Genomic DNA, 25,805 nt, shown 5'->3' with positions numbered 1-25,805 from the left:
GTGGGGTGGGGGAATTATCGGTCCCACTTGATGACAGCTTTGATATTTCCAAAACAAAAAACAAACTAAGGCTAGGGACAGCTGAAACGAATATTCAACTTCCTAAAGATAACGAAGATACTGATAACCCTCTGTGGTTAAAGCCTTCCATTTCCAACATTTGAACTGATGGCCACATAAATCGTGCCTTCCAGCATTCCAGAATCTGAAATACGCAAATTCTTTTGGCAATAAAACACAAGCTCTCTGTCTTTTCTTGAGCAATTACATGTGGCTCTCCCTGAAATGCCTCAGGTTTTAAGGAGAAACCCTGCTTTTTATGGTTAAAAATAATCATAATAATAACAACATTTGTTTAGTGCTTTCTATTTTATAAAGCACTTTTCTTTTAACTTATGTCACCCTCTAATGATCCTAGAAAATAGTACAATTATTATTGCCTGCCTTTCCAGTAATATGCAGCTGAGTTTTAGAAAAAGTCAGCTTGCTCTGTTCCGTAAAGCGTGACCGTCAGATCCAAGACTTGACCTGGCCTTTGATTCTCAAGTCCCCCTCCTTTCATGCACCCAACCAGTCACTGGAAATTTCATTTGTTATTCCTAGGTTTCTTTTCTCGTAATTAATTTTTTCTCTATTACCATTTTTTCATACTGCCAAGTTTGAAAAACTACAGTTAGCCTACATTCTGAATTTTATAAAGTGGATTTTGCCTTATTTTTGGACATATTAGAGAAATATTAAGCTCAAAATATCCTTTCTTATGGTAGTCGTTCTTTAAAAAAAATACAACTCTGTTTTTAAGTATTCTATGCTCACTAGAGAAAAATGAGAAAATGTATTAAAATATGCATAGTTCCCCCTTCTAAATAATATAACAGTTTATATTTTACCACAGACTCCTTTTCTATTTCAATATCTCTGTGCATAGATAAAACCATACATCTGTACACATGTGGTTTACACATGCATACACACACGGCACACACACACAGATGGGATCGTACCATCTGTACTAATTAGTAACTTGCTTTTGTTACAAGACAGTGCATCAACCTTTGCTTTCTCCAAAGGGCATTCAAAGTGTCTTCCATGAGCATTCAAAAGGAAATTTATCACCTACATACCTTTTCTGGGGGAAAAAAAAAAAAAGACTCAGAGAAATATTCCAGTAGACAAATAAATTAAATTTAAGTATATAGGAAATGCAGGGCTAATAAAATGGTGATAAGCAATGAACCAATATAACTCATAGTTAAAAGAGAAAGGAAAAGATGAATAACAAATTCAGGCTAAAACAAAATAATATTCATCACCTACTGACTACAGTATTAATAGCAGAGAAAGTACAATTCAGAACTAAACTATTACATAGGCCAAAGTATATTACTTTATTTTTTTTTATTTTTATTTATTTATTTATTTATTTATTTGACAGAGAGAAATCACAAGAGAGGCAGGCAGAGAGAGAGAAAGGGAAGCAGGCTCTCCGCTGAGCAGAGAGCCTGATGCGGGACTCGATCCCAGGATCCTGAGATCATGACCTGAGCTGAAGGCAGCGGCTTAACCCACTGAGCCACCCAGGCGCCCCAAAGTATATTACTTTATTGATAAATGCCACAGTTCCAGAGGAACAGCCCTGAGCCTTTCTTCATTAAATATCATTATGCTGAAATATATGATGCAAAAATATTGATGAAATATGAGCTGAAAATGGTTAAACCATATACTTTATAAAACTTTAACACATCCCATGCAATCTTTGACAAACCAATTATGGAAGTTGAGTAATGTGATTAATATGATCGGTCCAATCTTCTTTCCAAATCTCCATGGAAGGTTTAAAGAAATACCCTCTCATAATCTAAGAGGCAAACATTAGACAGTTCTCACTTGGACTCACAGAGTTGCATATAACAGTAGAGCAAGACAAGAAACCTCTCAGAGGATAAACAAATAAGCATACCCTTGGGCTGAAGACATCTTAGAAAATAGTGCTGACGGTAACACTGCATGACAGCCAGAATGAGACCCAGCCAGAGCGGAATTCCAGTGCAGCTGGGATCATTAATTGCAAAAGAAAGGGTGCATATATATTAATCTATAGACCTAGAAAAGCACAACAAAGTCAACCCTACAGGAATAAGGAAATCGTTAAAGGCAGTTATCGATAAACTGAAAAATACTAGAATTTTTAGGTCCAGGAGATGATTCTTTGAAAAAAGAAATAAAATAAGCATCCAGGGAAGATGAGAAAGAGAGAGAAACAGAAATTACAGAAGATTAGGAATGAAAGAGAACCTCTTTAGCATATGTATAGAAGATGTTTAAAAATTATTGTACTTAAAATTTTATGGAACAGGCTATGATCTGTGTGTCCTTAAGATGCAACGGAAGAGCACTTGAATAAGCCCCAAAACACAAATGGAACGCAGACCTACCACCTGAGAAAGTACCAGGAGATTTCAGTGAGAGGACTTCTCAGATCTTAAAAGAACGAATGATTGCTGTGCGAGTTCAACTTTCCGAGCTTAGCAAGAGAAGATAAGCTTCTCAGATCATATTAGAAGGCTACCCTGATCATGGTTAATAATATTATTAACAAACCAGGTTGCCCCCCAAAGAAAAGTATGCTCATCTGACTTTCTGCCACGCAGAAACCCTAACCGAAATATTAGCAAATTTGAGTGCCACAAAATGAAACATCCCAGGTAATTCAATGTTTGGACAATACAAGGGACATTTTAACCTAATCCATCATATAGATATCAAATGTTAATAAACCAGTCATCTCCTTAAATGCCTAAAGGGCATTTAATGAAATTTATCCTACATCCTTATTTAAAACAAAAACAGTTGCAAGAACACAAAAGGAAAATATGTGTTTAATACCATAAAAGAAACTGATGGCCAGCCTTCTTCCAATACCTTTCTGGGTATCCATAGGATTACTGGTGTTATATTAATATTGTTTTTAACATTCTAGCCTTCATAATGAGAATTGTGGAACTCAAAGTCTTATAAAAACTTTCATATATAACTTTTTCTTTGTTTTACATATATATTTTAATTTATTATGTAGTATTTCTAACACATAAAAGAAATAAAGCATAATATGATGAAATTTCACATACCCTGTATGTAGTCTTAACAAATAAAAGATTAGAAATTACATTGAAACCCTTAGGTCCTTGTCCCTAATCACATTCCCAAAACACTAATACAGAGGTAGTTATGCTAAATCTGTTTTTTATCCTATCCATGCATTTCTTCATATTTTGACTCCATATCTCTAAAAATGTAGTGTCACTTGTGTATAGTGTTTAATTCTTTTTTATTTTTTTTTAAGATTTTATTTATTTATTTGACAGACAGAGATCTCAAGTAGGCAGAGAGGCAGGCAGAGAGAGAGGAGGAAGCAGGCTCCTTGCTGAGCAGAGAGCCCCAGAGATCCGTCCCAGGACACTGGGATCATGACCTGAGCCGAAGGCAGAGGATTTAACCCACTGAGCCACCCAGGCGCCTGTGTTTCTTAATTTTAAATGAGTAACATTTGTCATACCCATTTTTCTGAGACTTTCACTCAAAAACGTTAAGACTAAGAGGTATCAATATTTATAGATGATATGATTATTCTGGAAAATCTGAGAAAAATATAAAGTCTTAGAATAATAAAAGTTGGGGCGCCTGGGTGGCTCAGTGGGTTAAAGCCTCTGCCTTCGGCTCAGGTCATGATCTCAGGGTCCCGGGATCAAGCCCCGCATTGGGCTCTCTGCTCAGCAGGGAGCCTGCTTCCTCTCTCTCTCTCTGCCTGCTTCTCTGCCTACTTGTGATCTCTGTCTGTCAAATAAATAAATAAAATCTTTAAAAAAAAAAAAAACCATAAAATATAAAGGTAAACCTTTAAAAGCATAAATGATCTAAGTGAAGAATGCTATAAAATTTTACAAGGATAATTACCCCATGAGCAAAATGATTTGGGGATTGAATATGTTTTGGAAAGCACCTCTCACTTCAACATGCATTCACATCATTACCCTGTAATTAAACAGGAGCAAGGCTTTGCGGGAGGGGGAGGTAGTTACTGCACAGCCCCTTGTAAACATTTTTATTTAGTCCTTTTCTCCAGCTAGCCCCCAGCCCTCTGCTGATCAAGGCTCCTGCTCACCACATCCCTGCAGGCTCCGAGTCTGCCCTTGGTGAGGGTGGGTGGGGAGGGAAAGATGCGCAGTCAGATTGCCCAGGACAAGGAAGAGGCTAGCTGACTATAACCTTTTTCTCTAGTTCCTATCCCAAAGTATATTCATTTCTGTTGTTGTAGAATTAGGATGCATTTTAAAGGCCAGAAGGAAGGAACCTTAGAAATTCAATAATGTCAGTTTACAGCTGAGAACACCTGAAGCCCAAGAAAGCTGACTAGTTTGCCTGAGGTTATATGGTTTATTAATGGCAGAGGCAGGAATAGAAACCATGAACCTTGATGATGCCGTTCAAAGAGCTGCTTTCTTTGGGACTGACATGAAGAGGTTTAATCATATGTGGCTACAGACTCCAGAGCAACATCCCTAGAAAATGTTGGGATTCCATAAATTTTGGTTGGAGAGTATAGAAATAGGACAAGGTTTGCTTCAGCTCTAACCAAGATGGAGAGTCTCAGATTTCCAGGTTCAATGCCTCTGAAACTTTATGCTAGAACCTTCCCACTGCCCTAGTTTGTTTATTTTTAAATCAAGCATGAACTCACCACTCGGTGTTTGCCAGAGTTTGGATGAATGTCAGCATCAGGCCACTGTAATAATGGTTTAAGATTATTTAATCCTATTACTTGTACACTTCATTAGGCTGAGTGAATTGTTGGCAGCGGTTCAGTAAACTTCCTACTTTAGAGATAAAAGGATAGAAAGAAAACAGGGAAGGAGTCTGTTCCTCGTTTTCTTTCATATTTCTCGTTTGTCTCTCAAAGGATAAAGGAATGATAATTACCCAGATACAGCACAAAACCTGTGTTAGTGGGGTCTTCTGAGCTGCTCTGTACCCTCAAAAGAGAAAAATGTCTATAACCTTATGTTTCCAATTAGAAGGAAAGGACTGGGACAGAGGCGAGAGAGAGTGTGTGTGTATGTTTATGCTTTCAAATCAATGTTAAAAATAAACCTGAAAATAAGTTCAAGAGTCCTAGGTAAGACATTCAATCTTTCACTTAGCGGGCCTGGTGTGAGGCAACAAATGATTTTCAAGAAGAAAATCATGGAATGTAAAGTCAGACCTCATTCACACCCAGCCTGACCAGCTGCTGTTCTGCACTCTCCTCCTTTATTTCACCTTGTTTCCCCACAAATAGAAAGAAAGTAATATTTCTTACCTCAGTGGCTAAATGGGGGTTCAGAGAGGCTGACCGGGGCCGGGGGGGGGGGGGGAGGCAAAAATCCAAGTGTGGTGCCTTTAGACAGCGAATAATCTCACAGGGCGAAGCCCCAGGTACGTGCCAATAGAATCCATAAAGGAGAACTTGGCTTCCCTTGAATCCCCAAAGGACTATTTATTATGAGTCAGCGTGGAAGTCTCTGAAATGTTACCTGCATGCCGCAGGTTCAAGTGCTCCCGGCGTCCGAGGGGCGGCGACAAGTCATGAGACTCTGTAGCTTGGTTCCCCAAAATGTGTCAGAGGTCACCTGTTTTGGAATCACTGTCAAGTCCTCATTAAAAAAGTAAAGTTCTGGACCACTCCCCAGAATTTCTGCACAAGGAGCCAAGAAATGTGCCTCCTTTACAAAGCTCTTGAGGGAGGTTCTTGTGCATGCTCAGTTTTGAGATCCACGTGTCTGTATTTCTAGCCCAGCTCATCTAAGAAGTAGTCCAAAAATACTTCACTATCTCCCATCTTTCTCCTACACATTCTTTTTACCACACTTGGCCAAATGGGACTATCTTCTCCTGGACATTGATATTTTACACTTATCTGTCTGTGCTCCTGCCTAGCTGCTGTCTGCCTTGTGCCTTTCCCCATCGCCATGGTTTGAAAATCTGGATCAGCCAATCTTAAAAAGCTTTCCTGGAACTTCCCCAAATAGATGTGGCCTTTTCCAATGCAATGCTTTTGTTTCCTCCTCTCTGGTATGATTTCACTTCCTGCAACTGGCGTTGAAGTCATTTGAGTTTTTGACACATTCTCTTACTGTTTAAACCCGGTTGAGAGTGTGCTGTGTTGGGATTGGGCTGGGGGTGGGGGTGGGGGGGTCTCGTTTGGTTCATCTTGGTCTTTTCCATGATTCCTGTCACGCTAGGTGAGCCATCCCTGCTTTGATATTTATGGGGCTTGGGGCCAGAGGGACCCGGTTTCATTCTAGATTCCTGTGCCTCCTAAGAGGGCCTTTGACTCCTTGCCCTTTGGTGCACCTTCTATGTGAGACTCCCTGTGTATATATGAAGCAGAGAGGAGAACTTGGCTCATTTCAGTCACTGCTGAAATGTAAATGTGAAAGATTGAAGGGAAAGATGTGAGAGTGAAGCCAGCTGTCTAGCTTCCAGTCGTAGAATTATCATAAGAGCTGGCGCACTCAAGGTCAAACACACAGACCTGACTCCCAGATGAAAACTGTCACAGTTTGAATGGAGGTTCTCTGATGTTCTGATGACTTTGAATGGGACATGGTAATTCCCTCCAGCCAGGGAAGCCAGCCTCCAGCCAGGCTTAGCTAAAAAAAAAAAAAAAAAAGGAAAAGGAAAAAAGAGATCTACTCCCTGGTCCTCTCTTTTGCTCACCCTCCCGCCCACCCCCTGCAATCAAGGAATGTGGGCAAGATCGGCTTCATCATTGCAACATGGCCAGTGCTCTATTGGAACACGTCACGCTGACAACAGCCTGCTATACTGTAGGTCTTCAAAGAATGTCTTCTTCTTTAACTTAAAGCTTATTTAATAAAACCGTTTTTTACATTTACAATATGGGAAAACAGGATGCCAGGATAAGGGCGAAAGATGTGCTTGGGGGTCTCACAGGTGGATGGAGACACTTAGAATCATTTAAGCCTTAAAAGCCAGAAAGGATGTAATGAGTTTTTAAATTATATCAAAAAATTTTTTTGAAACAGGAGTAAATATCGTCCACAGAAGCTGTTCTTTACTCTATGGGCTGGCTCTTTATTAATGCTAAAATGTATTTGAGGCAGTTTACATTAATAAAGTCATTGGGACGCATTCGTTAAAATAAAAGTGAACCTTCTAAAACATATCCCTTTAAAAAGTAAAACTGTGTATTTTTAGTCTAGTTTAGGCAGGCTTGAAATTCTATTATAAAGCATAACAAATACACAAATAGGTTTTCCACAAAATAGATCAGACGGTATATGTCAGGGTCTCCTAGGAAAGGACTGAGGGAGGAGACTAGGGACATTTGGGGGAAAAGGAGGCACTTGACAAAAAGGCTTCACAGAGGAAGAGGCATGTACCAGGGTGTCGTGTGGTAAATCTGATTTTCTCCTAATGCCACAATAGTCATTCTTTTTCCACCCCTGACAGATGAGTGGGAACTGTTACTATTCCTTCCTTTCTACAAATTAACAAAATCGTGGCTTAATAAACCAAGGGCTTTGGAAAATGAGGAATTAGCATAGGGTTAGAGCAGAACTTTGAGCTACTTCCTGCACTCTAAACCGTAGCCTCTACCTTTCTCTTGAAGTAAATTCAAGCTAACAGATGGCCTGTCATCAGATAGGATTTTTTTTTAAATCAGCAAGTCTTTTTTTAATAAACCTCAGGCCCCAGTTTGGTTACCACTGTTTTGAGAATCTTTCCCTATGTTCCTCTGAGCTGAAGACAAGCACTCCACCTTCTGTGTCCCTAGAGCTTTTCTCTCTACCTTGGTTTCACTTCTTCACCTTTGTTTTAACCCTTTACTGTTCCCACTTTCCATCGGCTCACAATCTCAGCCTTGTGGATTCTCACTGTAAGCTCCTTTAGGAGCAAGCTCATTTTTTTCTGTTGTTCTTTGTGTCTCTTTTCCCTCTTCAACCCCAGACCTTACTCGACATCACCCAAAATAGTGCCCAGAGCAGTACCTCTCTCCCTGAGGGGAATTTAGTTGTCAGTTTGTGTGGATTTTTGCTTCTCGTTTTTTCTTTTCTTTTCTTTCTCTTTTCTTTTCTTTTCTTCCCTTCTCTTCCCCTTTCTTTTCTTTTTTTCTTTCCTTTCCTTCCCTTTTCTTTTCTTTCTTCCTTTCTTTCTTTTTCTTTTTTTTTCTATAAAGAAGAAAAAATTCCAAATGACCTTTCAAACAGAAAACACCTTGTGTAGACTTTTTTCCACCAGTTGGGCTCCCTGCCCTGCAAGGAGTCTGGTTCTCCCTCTTCCTCTGCCCCGACCCCGCCATGCTTCTGACCCGTGCTCTCCATCGCGTGCACGTGCTCTCTCTCAGATTAATAAAATCTTAAAGTCACCAAGGTGCTTGAACCAAAAGAAAATTTCCCTCTGGTTCAGCTGTGACTCCAGACAGGATCCAAAGAGGAGTTCTACAATCTCTTCCCTGGGTTTTATGGAGACTTACTTTACCCTTCTGTGTTAGCCTCTTAAGGCACTGCGTCAGCCTTAAAAGGGCACAGGAAAGGGCCTCTTTCTTTTTCTTTTAATGAATGTACCAGTCACCTTGCGGTGCTGTAACGAATACTTTGGACTGGGTGACTTAATTGTCTACACAGTAGAAATTCATTTCTCACAGTTTTAAAGGCTTCAAGTCCAAGATCAGGGTGCCTGCATGGTAGGATTCTGGTGAGAGCGCCCTTTCTGGCTTCTTACTTTGTCCCCACAGAGCAAGGAGAGGGAAAGAGAACAGCTCTGTGGTGTCTTCTCTCATAAAAACACTAATCCCATCATGAAAGCCCACCCTCATAACCTCATGTAAACCTAATTACCTCCCCAACACCTCAGCTCCAAATACCATCACGCTGGGGTTAGAGTTTCAACATACAAATTTGGGGGGGGGGGGGAAACAGTTCAGTCCATAGCAGTGGATTACATCTTCTGGCCATATGTCTGTGAGTACATTATCAGCTCTGGTTAATGGAGTAATGATTAGAATATCCTATGGTTCTCGGTATAAAACCTGCATACTTAGGTATGTAACAGGTGTTTATCAAGCATTCTGTTGCCTTTAAGTTTTTTTGCTGGACTTTCAGAAGGGCCCTGTTAATGTTCAGAACATTGCAGAGCCATGCTGCATTTTCCCTTAAGGATACACTTTAACCCACTAGTCCTTACCTCATTTTTAAGACCAGAGAGAAAGACTCAGTTCTTTACTGGGTTGTTGTGCATTCCTATTAGATCATTAGGAAATTGGCATGAGTGGCAGGAAGCCAGACTGGCCTGAGTCTGGCCAGGCAGTGTCTGCAGGTCATTCCAGCAAAGCTGCTGGAATAACGATGTATTCTCCCATAAAGTACTCTTTGTCAAAGTCTCTTTGGAATTAACTCCTTATGCAGGGATCAGTAAACCTCACCCACTTGCCAATGTAATTAAGAGGTGGAAGGTTAAGCATTACTATTAATTAAGTTCAAAGTAAAATAAAACGAAGAAGGTTGTTTTTATGAAATTGTGCGGTCCCAGTTCTGCTCAAGGGTGTTTCTGAGTTCTTATATAGGGGGATCCAGGAAATGGAGGGGATTACTGTCTCCACCGCCTTGGGAAAAGCAAGCATTTAAACATATGTCTCTTGAATATTTCTAACTGAAGAGTAAACTCTTTGCCGATTGTAAGAGCCAGAGAATGAACACTTTTTGCATACAAATGGCTGAGTTCGGTGTGGTTGGGGATACAAGCAGCCCAAGACTCAGCCATGCTCTCACAGAGCCTTTAGCTGAATGAGGAGTACCAGACATGCACACAACCATAATACAAGACGTAATTTATCTGGGAGAGAGATTGAGGCAGTGGTGGGAGCTCAGAGAGTGGGGAGAGGAGGGGACCAACATCAAAAAAGAACCCCCCCCCCCCCCGAAAGCAGAGCAGGATTTGGTAAGAGGAAAAGAATGAACGAGCAGAATTTGAATTTCTGAATATTTATTTTCCTTGTCGAAGTTTACAACTTCTGGAATCAAAGGAAAAGAAATCAGCCTAATGCTAAGGATTTATGGAGCATGCATTGTATGTGTGCTATTCTGTGGAAAATTTGGGAGCACAGGAAGTAAAAAGTATCTCCAGGTGCATAGGTTTTTCTGTATACATGGCAGATCATCCTGAATCCATCACCTTCCTCAGATGGCATCTTAAAGAGATTCATCACAAGGCCAAATTCCTTTGACTTGAAACCACAAGGAACAAGAGCCAAGGGGATGGCCAGGGTGATGCTATGCTTCCTTTTCTAGGAAGGTGGATACTTAAAAGCTAGCAAAGAAGCACGTACATACTTCTAGAGAGTTTAAGTCCATTGTGCTGGTAGAATTGAGTGACAAAGGATTTATCCATTGAAGCTGAAAAGGACCTTGAAGAGTCTCTAACCCCAGCCCCCCTTTTTGCAGGTTAGTAAACCAAAGCCCAGTAGAAGCGCCATTTTTCCAGACAAAAGAGAGCCATGCGAATTTCCTAAATCACATAGCAGCGAATTTGTCATTTGGTATTTATGTTACCTTTACATGGTAGAGGATGATTATTAGGCTTGCTCAAGGAAGAACTTGATTCTCAATTCCCTGAGTCACCGTTGCATGGTATTAGGCAACTTCACTTAATAATCTACCTGTTTTTCAGCTATGTTAATTATATATCTTACAGCATTTACCACCTGTACCAATTGCTTGGCGTAATAATACCTTACACTTAAATGCATGTGCCCAAAGTACTTTTATACTTGTTTCATCTGATGTCCCCAGCAATCCCACAAGGCAGGTGTTAGTCTCAGATTAAATGTGAGAACACCGAGGCCCAGAGAAGGTGGCCCGTATAGCAAAGAAACCTAAACAGGCCTTTGACATCTATTTTCTGACCGAGTTGAGTTTTCTTACCACCGCATCTCCTTTGGCTGTTTAAATGGTTTTCAGTCACTTACTCATCCAGTGACTATTTCCCGAGCACCCTCCATATTTCAGATAGTGTAGGGAATTGGGGATATAAAGTTGAAAAAGATGGGATCCCAGTCCTCGGGGAGCCCGCCATTTGAAAGAGATGGCCATCCCAACAGACAAATACGTAGAATGCTAAGTGCATGATGAGCATAAGAACTGTCTTTGGGACACAAAAGATTGAGGGATTAATCTTGTCCCTATCCATTTGAGATTGTCATGCCCCTCTCTCCCCTCAGCCTCCATGAAGGCTCCTTGCCCCGTCCTCACACTCTGCGGGCATTTAGCTGGCGTTTGTGGGTGATGGTACTGATGATTTTTCCCTCTGACTTCCACAACCCTGCAGAGGTTTTCGGCTGCCTTTTGGGGAGAATAGATTTTAATTTACAATTTGAGCTCTTCTTTTCAAAATCATGTTAAAGGGAAATACACAACTTTATGAAATAGCTTCTAAATACCACTCAGTATAGTCATGATACTCTGTTTTAACCAGTTCATGCCCAACATTGGCAGACAATGTGGGTTGTTCTGTAGCAGCTATTCTTGTAAATCAGTGAATTGTAACTTTCATTAAGGGCTAATACATCAAAACAGACTGTAATCGGTCTTTAAAAATCTAATTATTCCCACGTATCTAATCATTACTGTTGCATTGATGTTTTAAGTGTTATCAAGCATCCCAACTGTTTTTCACAGGAAGCGGATGGATTTCAGTAGCAAAGAACACCCGTATTTTCAAAATTAGAGGGAAATTTTTCCCCCTAGCCGAGTTGTGGTTACACTTGTGAATTGCACAGGCTTGGAGTTGTGCATAGTGCCCACATTCTGGGTTGACGTACATTGGCCGTGTGTTAAAAACAGAATGTTTCCCAGCATGCATATATACATTTTTTGGTTTCTGAAATCTTACTGGCAAACTCTGTAAGCAAATATTAATTTTCAAAGGTACTAGAAATGAAGTGAAAATTAGGTCTTTTCTCTCAACTATCTGAAAGAACTTCCTTTAATCATTAAATTCCCAAGATGTAATTAGTCCCATTCTGCTCTAGATAGGAGCTCATTATAAAGATCCTAGGTGAGTAGTCTCTTTAGCAGAAGTGACCTTTTTGGTTCAGTCTCCCAGCGTTACCTTAAAATCTGAAATACAGGGTGAATTGCCAGGTAAATAAGTAAATGGGTCTTGAGTTGCCAGACACCAAGACACACACCCATGTGTGCATACAAACACAAGTACATGCTCACACCAAACCCGGGAACCCTATAACAAAACAAAGCTGCATTTACCCTCAGGGGAAATAAATATGTATGCCTGCCACAAAATTATTCTCTTAAAAAATAATATTGAAATTTATAAGCAGACACTACAGCTCTAATTTATCAACCAAATCACAATTTAAATGGGACAAGAAGAGAGAAACTGTAATTTAGAGATTTTTGAGTGTGGTACGTGCCCATGCGTGTATGTGCGCGCGCGCGTGTGTGTGTGTGTGGATGTATTGAATTTGAGAGTAATTTATGGAAAGTGCTGCCAGCATGGTATTTCAAATGCTCCACAATTTGAATTTAAACTGCTCAATGGGATCATTAAGATTATTATGCATGTTTTCCAAAGAGTTTGAATTCAAATGACAACTTAAAAAAAAAAAAAAAGATGCCCTTTAAAAACTGAGGAATGTTATTGCACTTACAGAAATTCATGCAGTTTGAAGTAATTTGCCACCTCCCCTTCTCTAAAAGTACCTGATGATAATGTGCTCAAGAGATAGGGGTGTTGGAGAAAGTGCATATTGCAGACACGTTCCCTTGATGAGTAAAACTGGATTGTAAAGCAGGCTCTATGACAATGAGTTATTTCACTTAGTGCAATTGACAGAAAATCCGGAAGGGACATGGATCAGTGGGGCTGGAGCCCAGAGACCTGATGATGGCAGAGGCTCACTGAATAGTTCATAAAAGGTCCCTTCAGACTCATTAAATGTGCTGTTTGGTTCTCTTCCTATGGGTGGGTCTTGAAATATGGAGGTCTACTTTCATTTTGTGCCAGTTAGCCAAGTGAACAATTTATAAAAGAAGTAAACAGAGGGGTGCTTGCCCGCTTTTCAAAAAGCAGGCTTTTTGCAATGGATTTTGCAAAGTTATTTTGAAATGGATTTACCATTATATTCTTTTAAGTGAGCATAGTTCCAAGGATGGGAAATTTACTAGCTCTCAAGGCAGCTTTTTCCTTTGTTGAACTCTCTAAAGGTTACAAAGTTACTTCCTATTTTGATCGGAAGTCTATTTCCTTGCAACATCATCTGTCCACAGAAAAGACAGCTAATACATTTTCCACTTAAAAGCCTTTTAGGTATTTGAAGAAAGTTTTCAACTCCATCTGAATCTTCTCTTGTTCTGGCTAAATTCTACTTCCTCCATCCATTTATTGTCTATCCTGATACCAAAGCCTTTTAGTATTCTGATCACTTTCTTTTGGATTGTCCTGCATGTCATTATTATTCTTTAGTGTTTAGAATTTCCACTGCCTTAACTATAGAAACTGACCAAATGGAACATGGAGAACCTCAGGTAACAGGCAAATAACAGTGACAAAGTAACAGGAAGATTCAGAGTTAAGTTACAGGTTTAAAAGTTGAAGGAGGGGGCGCCTGGGTGGGTCAGTGGGTTAGAGCCTCTGCCTTTGTCCCGGGTCATGATCTCAGGGCCCTGTGATGGAGCCCCACATTGGGCTCTCTGCTCAGTGGGGAGCCTGCTTCCCCCTCTCTCTATCTCTGCCTACTTGTGATCTCTGTCTGTCAAATAAATAAATAAAATCTTTAAAAAAATAAAATTAAAGGGAAATTTTATAATCTATTTCCAGATTCTAGTGGAGTAAAGTAAGGTTGCATATTAGATCTTATTTTGTTCAATCCATTTTAAGCAGAAGTGGAATGAGATTTATGACATTTACCAATCCCTAACTTACATTAAAGTATATGTTTCAGGGGCACCTGGGTGGGACAGTTGCTTGAGCGACAAACTCTTGGTTTCGGCTCAGGTCGTGACCTTTGGGTTCTGAGATTGAACCCCGTGTCAGGCTCTGCACTCAGCATGGAGTCAGCTTAGGACTCTCTAAAATAAATAAGTGAATCTTTTTTTTTTTTTTTTAAAGTATATGTTTCATCTCCATCCATGGGTGATTTACTCATTTTCTTTGCACATATAGCACTAGGCGCTGTCTTGGTATAGCCGATGTCCCTTAATTGTTGAATTAAGGAACAATAATAATAACTGTATACTGCTTGCCAGTTTGTAAACCGTTTCCAATCTAAATTTAAGCTCAGTGTACAGGTTTATTTTGTGTGCTTCTTTTTTGGTTTTGTTTTTAGTGTGAGGATGTCAAGGCTCAGAAGGCCTACAGGAGTTGCCCAAGAACGCAGAGCTGGTCAGAGGGTTCGAATGCAAGTCCTTGTGGCTTCAAACTTTGTCATTTAGGCTAGAGCATCCCTAGAGCATCTCTAGAGCGTTCCTGTTGCCTCCTTGGTTTCTGTCTAGATAGGAAGTATTTGTTAATAGTTTGCAGGGAAGGAGAGCTTTTGTTCTCCTTGTCAGAGATGTTCAAATTCAAGGACTTGGTAAATTTGAAGGCAGTCCTTTGGGTTCTAGGAACTGTGAAAACAGCATTTCTTGGGAGCAGCGCCGCGTCTCTTTCCAAAAGGAATCTGCAGTAGCATGTGCAAATGGGTAGCCTGTGAGGGCTAGAACTGAGGCAGCAAATGGAGTATCTTACGGGGTCCCAGCAGGAGGCTCATGTTTGTATCCAGATCCCTAAGCACAAGTGGGAGAAATGAGGCTTTCATGAGGAGCATGGTGTTCCTGAATGAGTCAGCTATAGAGTCAGGGAAAATCTTCGGTATTAGGGCTCCTTGCCTCCCACTAATTTCTCCAGCCAGCTGGACACAGTCCTATAGAAGCTCAAAGTTAGGCTTAGTCTGGAATTTTGGTCAAAATCCAGTGCTTCTACCTGTTTCTCCCTTGTTGTGAAAAAAACCTCCTTCTCACTGCCTCCCAGATCTCACCACCATCACTCTGTACCCATCCCACTTCACGGTTGCCCCCGTGCCTTCTCCTTACATCATTCTGTCTCGGGATCCATTGCCTTATCAAGCAGGGCCCACTGTCCTTTGTAGAAAGTTCCTGAAAATGTGCACATTTGATTAAATGTCCCAATCGTAACAACCCTTTCCAGTAATCCCAATACTGGGCAGCCAATTCCAGTAATGGAAGAGATACTTTCAGCTGTTAGGCAATGGGTTACACTTTCATAAGTGATTGAGCAATTCTGTCTGCAAGTTGTATGTGAACCCTGAGTCTGGATGCTGAAAGGCCCTCCTGGACCCAGACTGACAGCACCAGAGAGCTTTTGGGTGAAAGGGCGGTTTGAAACGTTCCTGTATGTATTCTTGGGCAAAACTCATGGGAGAGGGACATAGGACTTTCAGTTTCTTCATTATGTAAAGTGACTATAACAATATGTAGAAGGGTGTTGTGAAAATCAAACACAAATTTGGGGGCAGTGGCTAGTGCCATTGGTGGGACAGATTCAGCTCTGTCTTAGCAATATGTACTATGCTAAAAGCAAGGTAGACAGGGGCGCCTGGGTGGCTCAGTGGGTTAAAGCCTCTGCCTTCTGCTCAGGTCATGAACCTAGAGTCCTGGGATCGAGCCCCACATTGGGCTCTCTGCTCCGCGGGGAGCCTGCCTCCTCCTCTCTCTCTGCCTGCCTCTCTACCTAGTTGTGATTTCTCTCTGTCAAATAAATAAAATATAAAAAAAAAAAAAAGGAAAAAAAAAGCAAGGTAGACACTTGAAAGATAACCCATAGAGACTGGACACACTGTGAAACAGGAGCCTGTTGCCACTGGAAGGAAAGGGGCAGAGTCAAGGTGACCCCTCATCAGAGATGTAGTGGACAGGACTCTTGTCAAGGATGCGAAAGTGGAGGAAATGACCTATACGGGATCTTGCACCATTATAGTGGAACACAGGAAAAGAAACACCTGTCTTTTGTTTTGTTTTGTTTTGTTTTAAAGATCTATTTGTTTATTTAACAGAGACACAGCAAGAGAGGGAACACAAGCAGGGGCAGTGGGAGAAAGAGAAGCAGGCTTCCTGCTGAGCAGGGAGCCCGATTCGGGGCTCTATCCCAGGACCCTGGAATCATGACCCGAGCCAAGGGCAGATGCTTAACAACTGAGCCACCCAGGCACCCCAAGAAAGACCTGTTTTTACATGAGATCCCCCCGACACACTTCTGCCAGTAGCCTATGTGGTATATGTTATCTTCTTGAGAGTATAGTAGTTATTCATGTGATCTGAACGAAATAATCTGGTTTTACCAGTCACTGACTTATAATTAAAGGGTAGTTGGCTTCATCTGCCATTGCAAATTCACATCAGGAAATACCATGATGCAAAAATCCAAACTCAGGGGGCGCCTGGGTGGCTCAGTGGATTAAGCTGCTGCCTTTGGCTCAGGTCATGATCTCAGAGTCCTGGGATCGAGCCCCGCATCGGGCTCTCTGCTCCGTGGGGAGCCTGCTTCCCCCTCTCTCTCTGCCTGCCTCTCTGCCTACTTGTTCTCTCTCTCTGTCAAATAAATAAAATCTTAAAAAAAAAAAAAATCCAAACTCAGTACCTCATGACGTTCAAAACTATTCTTGCTCCTTGGTACAGTTTCCACTTACCTGCAGGCTGTAAGGCAGCATACCAAACTCAGCCTGAGAACTGAAGAGACATGGGTTTACATAAACCTAGAACTCCTTTCTGCTTGCTGACAATTGTCGAGTTTCTTCGGTTCTCTGCTTCTCACTGTAGAAGAGACTGACGGTACTGGACACAGGGGCGGCCACCGAGAACATTAACTGAATTCACGTGGGTTAAGTGCCAAACATAGTACCTGCCTCCTAACACATGTTTAATAAGTACTAGTTATTATTCCTGATATTCGTTCACTGTGAAGGCACTGGTCATACCATGTTCTCTCTGGCAAATAGATGATGTAAATATACCCGAAAAACTTAAATTGTGATATTTTCCCCCAATCCTTTGTTTTCTCTCCTGTTGCATTCTCCTGGCAATACAGCAGTCTAGATGAGCCCAACGACTTGTCTTTGCTCACCAAAGCACCTGAATGTTGCTGGGGAAAAGCACACAGCTAGGCACATTGATAGCAGTATAAATTGTGACCGGCCTTAACCCTACTCACCGCCAGTATTCCTACGCTCTGCTCTCAAGAGAATTATGCCAAGGGGAAAAAGTCAATCGCAATAAGTTACATAGTGTATGATTCCATGTACACAACATTCTTGAAATGACGTTGTAGAAATGCGGAACAGATGAGTGGTTATCAGGCGTTAGGGTTGAGGGAGGAATCTGGTTAAGGAGGGGTAGACGTGGTTCTAAAATTCAACAGGAGAAAACCGTTCTGTATCTTAGCCAACATGGTAGACACATGAATCCACACCTGGGAGGACATTGCCTGGAACCAGATAGGAGCGTAGGTGTGTGTGTGTGAGTGCATGGGCATGTGCTCACACACAACTAAGCTCTGTTCTCTCTGCCCATCTTCCTTCCTGCTCACGCCCCAGATCCCTGCCATCTGACTTCTGTGCCCACTTCTCCATTTACGTAGCCCTCCACAGCCTCACCGGTGGCCTCTAATACACTGAGAGCTTGTCCGTCCTTATCAGTCTTGAGCCCTCTGCAGCCTGGAAAGCTGCTGACCCTGGCTCTTTGAAACATTGTCTTCATGTGGTGTTGGTGACCCCACACACCTGGGTTTTCGCCCGACCTCTCAGACTCATAACATCCCACTCTTTTGTAGCAGATTTTCTTTCTTCTCTCAACTCCTTAAATTCAGTGGGGTTTGTTGTCGTTGTTGTTGTTGTTTTAGTTCTGCCCTAATCCCTCTTCTGGTCTCACTTCACACTCTCCTAAGAAGTTGCATCTGCTCCCATGACTCCAGTGATCATCTAGGTGCTGAAAACTCTGTGGCCATAATCTGGGGCTGAGCTCTCTCTGAGCTCCAGACTATGGATCTGTCAACTGACCAGGTAGTAGTCTTCCTAAATAGGCTTATAGGCCCACAAATTTCAACCCTTTCAAAACAGAACCACAGTTTTCTCTTCTATCCCCTCCCTGTGTTTCTCATCAGAGGAACCACCTGCTTGCCCTAACCGAAGGCGCAGGAGCTGTCTGTCCCACGTGCCAGCCCCTTGACTCTCTCCTCTTACTTAACACTTACTCATGAAATTCTGATGGAATACTTCGACTTACTTTATGTCTCCCTTCATTTATATAACAAGCACCTTCGAAATTCTTCAGTGACTTTTTATTGCCTTCACGATAAAGTCTGCCCTCGTCAGACTGGCATATAAAAAGAATACAGTCACACGTATGCACATGCGTGTGTCCACGCACATACAGACATACGCACACATTTCCAAAACAGGGAGGATGCTTGCTACCCTTGGGGCTAGGCATTTCCATTCCCTTCTTGGCATGTGCCGCTTTCTCCCTTCCTCTCCATCCCCCAGCCCAGCATCTTCCACCTTCAAGCCTCACCTGCTTTAACCCTTTCCTGCCACATGGAAGATGGCATCTAAGGTACCCCTTGATTTCTCATGCACCCCATGAGCTCTGTGGGGAAGTATCTTCTTCCTCACTGCATCCTTTGGTAAGCACCCCATCTATTTCTTGACAGATTGTTACTGCATGGAACAAGGATGAGGTCATGGCCCAACAAAGCCGGGTGTGAGCACTGCAGGGCAGGCTGTGGGGTAAAGATTCCCCCTCCCCCCAAATAAGGGCTCCTGGTTCCTGTGACCCTGCCACACAGCCCCGATTGCCAGACCTTTTAGTCACTTCCTCTGAGCCTTGCCAGTACTCTTCGATTGTTTTTCAAGTTCCCTCTCCATTGTATGGACCAAAATGACTCAGGGTCTGACCATTGCTGACTGTAAGTGCTGCGTCACCTGCCCTGGGACCTGTCCCCCGTCCCTGGGCTACTGCTCCAAGTTGGCTCCTGGCAGGAGGAGCATGTGGGGCCTTCCACTCTGTGGTCCCTCTAAACTCGTTGTTTGTGTGACAGCTAATGCCCCAAGCTGGGTTTAGTACAGAGTGTGTGAAGCTGGCAGCCAGCAAAGCTAGCCCCCACTCCCACTCCACCCTACTCCCCCACCTGCTCGGCCTCTCCCAAGGGGCCTCCCTGGAGCACCTGACGAGGCCACAAAGAGCTACCCAGGATCCCTTTTTAGAGGGTGTTTGTGTTTTATGGTGGTAAGCCTCTATCTCATTCTGACCTGTTAGATGGATGGTTTGTGTACGCACAATGATTTGAAACAGTCCATAGGAGACATCTTTATAAAATCCAAGAATTCTGTCCCTGCCTGGCTTTATAGTTCTCAGTATGGCTCCACAGCCGTAGTCCCATTTAATCCTTACACATTTGGAAACTGAGGCTCAGTTTGAGTGTGCATAATAAGGATTTTGTAAAAATTGATCTAAAGACAACATCCGTTAGACAAAAAGAATGAAGACATCAACAGGTGATTTGTAGAGCAGATAGTAACAGCAGTTGATAAAACCCTGACAAGGGTTCAATCTTACTGAAAGAAAGATGGTTTAAAATACTGTTGTCCCCTTATTGGAGTGGCCACAATTTATAAGTTTGACACTTAGTTTTGGCCAAGATGCGGGGAAACCGTGTACTTTCCTGTGCTTTGGATTGGAGTACAAGTTTATACAATCTTTTGGAAACAAAATGCAGTGTTCTCTCTCAATTTTAACTATACATGGTTTTTGACACTCTAATTTCAAACAGTAATATGCCATTTGATATATTTGTACAAGGACACAGCAGTACCTTTTTAAGAATACACTTAGTGTCATTGTTTGTAATAGTGTAATAAGACTAGGTAAATAAAATTACAAAATAAAATAAATAAGGCAAATTCATATGATAACTTGGAAGCTATTAAAAAACAAGGTAAGTCTAGAGGTACTCCCAAAGACACCCAAGAAAAACTAGTTGAGGAAAAGATAAGGTACAGAGACGGTACATGAAATCTCATCCGTGTTTTTAAAAAGCCTTTAAAATTGGGTGTTTATATTTGGATGCATGTGTGCACACAGAAACACGCACACAAATGTACAAGCAGAGGAAGATCATAGGTACAGTCAAGTTTGGCGTGGTTACCTCTGGGGGAGGAGTTTGACTTTTCACTTTCTACCCTGCAGTGACAATTAAAATTTTCTTTTCTTTTTTTTTTTTGACAATTATAATTTTGAAGGAATATACCTATGAAAATTTGAGATGCTTTCCTTATTTCCTGAGCTATGATTTAGCTTATTGGTTTGCCCAACTTCACTGATCTAAATAGAAAAACTTCCAAGAGAAAAAAGAAAGAAAGAAAGAAAAACAACACTTCAGAAGCCTTAGATTTATATGACTTTTTAAAGTAAAAAATAATAATCCCACTCCGTAAATCAGAATTCCCACCACCAGCCTCAAAGCATAATAGCAAGCAGACGACTAATCTTTGGCATTTCTTGCATGCTGTGATGAGTCAGCAGTCATGGAATGTAGGCCTCAGCATGGAAGGGCCCCAGGAGGCCCCCCATCACCTTTTTTTTTTTTTTTTAATTTTATTTTTTCAGTGTTCCAAGATTTATTGTTTATGCACCACACCCAGTGCTCCATGCAGTACGTGCCCTCCTTAATACCCACAGCCAGGCTAACCTAACCCCTCCACCCCCTTCCCTCCAAAACTCAGTTTGTTTCTCAGAAAACACAGTCTCTCATAGTTCTTCTCCCCCTCCGATTTCCCCCAATTCATGTTTTGATTCCTTCTCCTAATTTCCTCCATGTTACTCCTTATGTTCCACAAGTAAGTGAAACCATATGCTAATTGACTTTCTCTGCTTGACTTATTTCAGTCAACATAATCTCCAGTCCCGTCCATGTTGATGCAAAATTTGGGTAGTCATCCTTTCCATTGTATATATGGACCATAACTTCTTTATCCATTCATCCATTGAAAGGCATCTTGACTCTTTCTACAAAGCTGTGATTACCAAGACAGCATGGTACTGGCACAAAAACAGACACATAGACCAGTGAAATAAAGTAGAAAGTCCAGATACGGACCCTCAACTCTCTGGTCAAATAATCTTTGACAACGCAGGAAAAACTATCCAGTGGAAAAAAGACGGTCTCTTCAATAAATAGTGCTGGGAAAATTGGACAGCTATGTATAGAAAAATGAAACTTGACCATTCTCTTACACCATGCACAAAGATGAACTTGAAATGGATAAAAGACCTCAACATGAGGCAGGAATCTATCAAAATCCTAGAGGAGAACATAGGCAGTAACCTCTTCAACATCGGCCACAGCAACTTCTTTCAAGACATGTCTCCAAAGGCAAAGGAAACAAAAGCAAAAATGAACTTTTGGGACTTCATCAAGATCAAAACCTTCTGCACAGCAAAGGAAAGAGTCAACAAAACAAAGAGGCAACCCACAGAATGGGAGAAGATATTCGCAAATGACACCCCGGAGCCTCTTAAGGATAGCTTCATTCTGCAGAAGGAGAGAAATGAGTGCCCATCCCGTCTTTGTTCCTTCCAGCTGCTTTGGCAGCTAGGCGCATGCACTTGACTCCTACTCCAGAATATCTTCCTCAGAAAGGATGAATGATCTTTCTGAAATTCAAAGCTCATCATGTTGTTCTTCTATTTAAAATGCTTCAAGGGGTTCCTTTTCCCAATGCTCCCTGTCCCTTGTGATTCTGCATATCAAAGCAAAGCTTCCTAACCTATTTTAATGTGCCCTTGTTTATGTGACCTTTTGTCACTGGCCCAGAGCCTGGGATGCCTGTGCGGCCTGAATGAGCTTCTGCTACTTGGTGGCTCAGATAAGACAGACCTTTTGTGTCCCTCCAGCCTCACCTCTCCACTCTGTGCTCTGATCCCACTGAGCTACTCTTCATTTCCCAGTTACACCATGACTGGCCGACCCATTGCTCATTGCGTATAATCTTTCTGTCCCTAGAATGCTCTTTCCTGGGCTTTTGCCTGCCCAACACATTCCCTCCCTTCAGGTGTAAGCTGACCTTTCCCTTCCTCCTGGAGAGTCTCGACACTGCCCTGCAGATCTGGTCAGCTCCTAGTGCTCTGTGAGTCTCCTTTCAACGGCTCTTGTTACTTTTTGGGTTTTGCTTGTCTGCATCCCACTCTTTGAAAACAAGGTATGTTTTCAAGGGGTTTTTGTTTTGTTTTTTAAGATTTTATTTATTTATTTGACAGAGAGACAGCAAGAGAGGGAACACAAGCAGGGGGAGTGGGAGAGGGAGATGCAGGCCTCCCCCAGAGCAGGGAGCCCAGTGTGGGGCTCGATCCCAGGACCCTGGGATCATGACCCGAGCTGAAGGCAGACGCTTAAGGACTGAGCCACCCAGGCGCCCCACTATCCTCAGGTTTAAATGAGGATGCTGTTCTCTCCCCTGCCATAACACAGTAGATGCTGTGTTAGTAGATACGGAAAGAATGAGCTCTAGACAAGACAGAACCCATGGCTTCCTGGCCCAAGTGCCCTGCTTTTCTCCTGGACGAGACTCTCTTCCCTCAGCCTTGCCCTATTCTGTTTCCTCAGCCGAAGTGCTGTGTGCAGCCTAACTATGTATAACCCACTCAGGGTTGTTAGGACAGGAGAGAAAATGAGCACTTAATGTCCTTCCAGGTTTTGTTTAGCAGGGAAAGTGGAGAATACCTGGAATTGTTCTTGCTTTGGAATGGTTTTCTGTCCGTCCTGGTTTCAGGTTCAGTCAGATAGATTGAGCATGTGCCCATCGTCATACGGCTTTCAGAAGGGACACTGGAAGGACTCTCCATCCTCCTGTCTAACACAAGCTCACTGCTTCCGCCTTGGATTGTACTGGGCATTTCCGGTTTTGCCACTGCTGAGAAGTGGGGCCCTGGATCCCACCTTTCTGTTTAGGGTTTCAGTAAACCTCTCATTCAAATTCCTGATATGAGAATCAAAATGTACCCCAGCAGAGTTTTAGCAAAGCTCCTTTCCTCTTCTTCCAAAGTGCTACTGTTCCTCGGTTAGGACCAGCCTCTCTGACACAGTTCAGTGCAGTGGGAACCCTCTGAGAGTCCGCAGAATCCATCTAGAGTAAACAGAGCCCCCGGCTGACTCTGAGGCGGAGGAGAAGTAGCAAAAAACAAGTGAGAATGGATGAGATGAATGTCTCCCTCCTTCTCTCCACTCACTCATAACGTGTGCTGAAATCAGAAATAAAGAAAATCAAGGCGAGTTCCTCTGGTCAGTCACCCCACCCTGCTAATAAGACCTTGGGGATGCATGAGGTCTCACACTCAGGTATCAGCAGTATGGATAATGTAAGATAAAGACGATGCTACATTTCGTTTGAAAGTTCTTCACTTTCTGGCCTGAGGGAGGATTTTTACAAAAAAGTAGAAGCGACAGTATCCTGAACCTTCTGTGGAGGGGAAGAAGTCAGGACTGTGAGTGAGCGTACCTCTAGTCCCTCTGGTGGGCACTGGTCCACATCACAAGGAACCCAGCTGTGGTGGCTGGGAGCTCAGAAGGCCTGGCAGACAACAGTCAGAGGCATAGAGAAGTTTCTTTTTATTTAGAATTCTAGAAGGCAGCAGTTACAAGGACAATGGAGTCAAGTTGTCCTTTTCTATTGTACTGATAGTGGGAGACCCAGATGAGAGAGCTCACCCATCACTGCACTGAAGTTCTGAGGCCGGAGTTTTAAGTGACGCTGGCTCTTACAGGAGCATAAAGTTTTATTGATTAGCTGAGGGGTATCCGGGACCTGTGGGGAACCAGCCCCTTTCCCGTATGGGTGAGTGGGCTTTTCTAGTCTCCCATCCAGCTGGGTTCAGTATCATTTAAAGAACCTTTAAGGAGAACTTGCACCCTTGGATGCTGGGCCAGTATTACCAGTGTTAGGAAAGAGCTGGGAACAAGGTACTTTGGTCCTTGACCTCATAAAGCTCATACCCCCAGGTCTGTAAGGGGCTTGGGCCTTCTCCTGCCTAATAAATACGGTGACTCATTGGTGTAATTGCTTTTGGGGGTGGTTTTCAGGACATAAGTCCTTGTCTTAGGTGACCTTCAGTTAGGCCTATCTCGCCAAGACTCTTCATTAGCTTCCAACTTACGGTACTCAAATAATGAGTGAATATCATGACAAGAAAAGATGCTTTTCTTTTCCTCAAGCAATGAATTCAGTCTGATTTCAGTGGCTGTTTTGGACAGGTATCTTTGTAAGCAATATTATATTTTATTCCCTATGGTATTTCTATATGGATAATTTATATTAATAGTTGATAGGTAGAGATATAGCTCAGTGTTTTGCAACTCAGGCTGTATATTAGAATCACTAGGAGAATTCTTTTTTTTTAATTGTGATGCCTATATTCCCACCCCAAAACAGTAAAAATTAGAGTCTTCAAAAGTAAGGCAATATATTACTTCAAATCACTTAATAATCAAGTATCACATAAAAGTCTGACTAAAGGCTCATTTGTGGGAAAGATAATCCCCCGGGCCCCAGGACCAACCCCATAAAAATAAATTTAATTTTGGGGTTTTAATTTGCTGGCATATTCTGCAACTATAGCTTAAATGACTCTAGTCGTCCTCACTACTCAGTCATGCTCCCAAGGTATGTTTAGCTGGATTCATATTAGATTCATATTAGAAGGTAAAGAGGGGCAGATAGAAGAAAGTGATCTTTTTTTTTTTTAAAGATTTTATTTATTTCTTTGACAGACAGCGGTCACAAGTAGGCAGAGAGGCAGGCAGAGAGAGAGGAAGGGAAGCAGGCTCCCTGCCAAGCAGAGAGGCCGATGCAGGACTCGATCCCAGGACCCTGGGATCATGACCTGAGCTGAAGGCAGAGGCTTTAACCCACTGAGCCACGCAGGCGCCCCAGAAAGTGATCTTTTTAAACCCACTTTTTTAAGTGTTAGGAGAATCATTCATTGGAACAAGCCATGGAGGAGGTTTGGACACAAGAAAGAATTTTGTAACAATTAATACAGGCTGAGAGTCCTCATGTGCTCTCTCTTATGAAAGTCTTGGGCTGAGGTTCTTTACGACCTTCATTGATGAGGCTCACTTTCTGCACTGGCTAGGAGCTAGACAGAATGACTCCAAGATCCTGCCCAGTGCTGGGAATCTATAGCTGTTGAAGAAATGGAGCAGCAGAACTGGATAGAAAAGCCCCATTAGAAGTATCTACCTTTATGCATTCGCTTCAAGTATTATCAAGAATGATAACTTAGAAAACAAATACAGTTTTCTTGTGTCTGACCTCATGTGTAATTTGGACAAAATAATGCTAAATGCTATAGCAAACAAACCCCCAAATCTCAGTGATCTGATACACTAATTTATTTCTCTCTGATAAAATCTACTTGGATATTTGTCACTTGCTTTCTACTGGGGGAATCAGGCTCTAGCTTTTTCCAGCCACTGGTTCCACCATTCCCTGAGGCCTGGAGGTCCTGTGCTAGAGTCTCTGCATCTAACGGATGAGGGCACAGAAAGCTTGGAGGCTATCAGGAGGTGGCGGCAGGGATGGTTAAGGACCAGACTATGAAATGTGGCATAGTGATCCTCCTACTCACTTTCCATTAACCAGAACTCAAGTCACTGGGCTATAGTTGCAAAAAATGTCT

General features: G+C 42.2%; 1 protein-coding gene and 1 non-coding gene across 21 annotated transcripts in view; one reads left to right on the top strand and one right to left on the bottom strand.

The window, feature by feature from the left end:
* The window catches only part of LOC123940120 (LIM domain containing preferred translocation partner in lipoma), a 660,801-nt gene that overhangs the window by 548,390 nt on the left and 86,606 nt on the right, over positions 1-25,805 (top strand). The gene's annotated exons all lie outside the window — the stretch shown is intronic.
* LOC123941128 lies at positions 8,471-8,592 on the bottom strand. The gene has a single exon (XR_006818213.1). It is a non-coding gene; the product is annotated as a small nucleolar RNA SNORA26 (small nucleolar RNA).

Source organism: Meles meles, chromosome 4 (genome assembly GCF_922984935.1).
Source record: "Meles meles chromosome 4, mMelMel3.1 paternal haplotype, whole genome shotgun sequence".
Taxonomy (NCBI): Eukaryota; Metazoa; Chordata; class Mammalia; order Carnivora; family Mustelidae; genus Meles; species Meles meles.
Note: the sequence above shows the minus strand (reverse complement) of the source record. Positions and strands in the feature narration are given on the sequence as shown.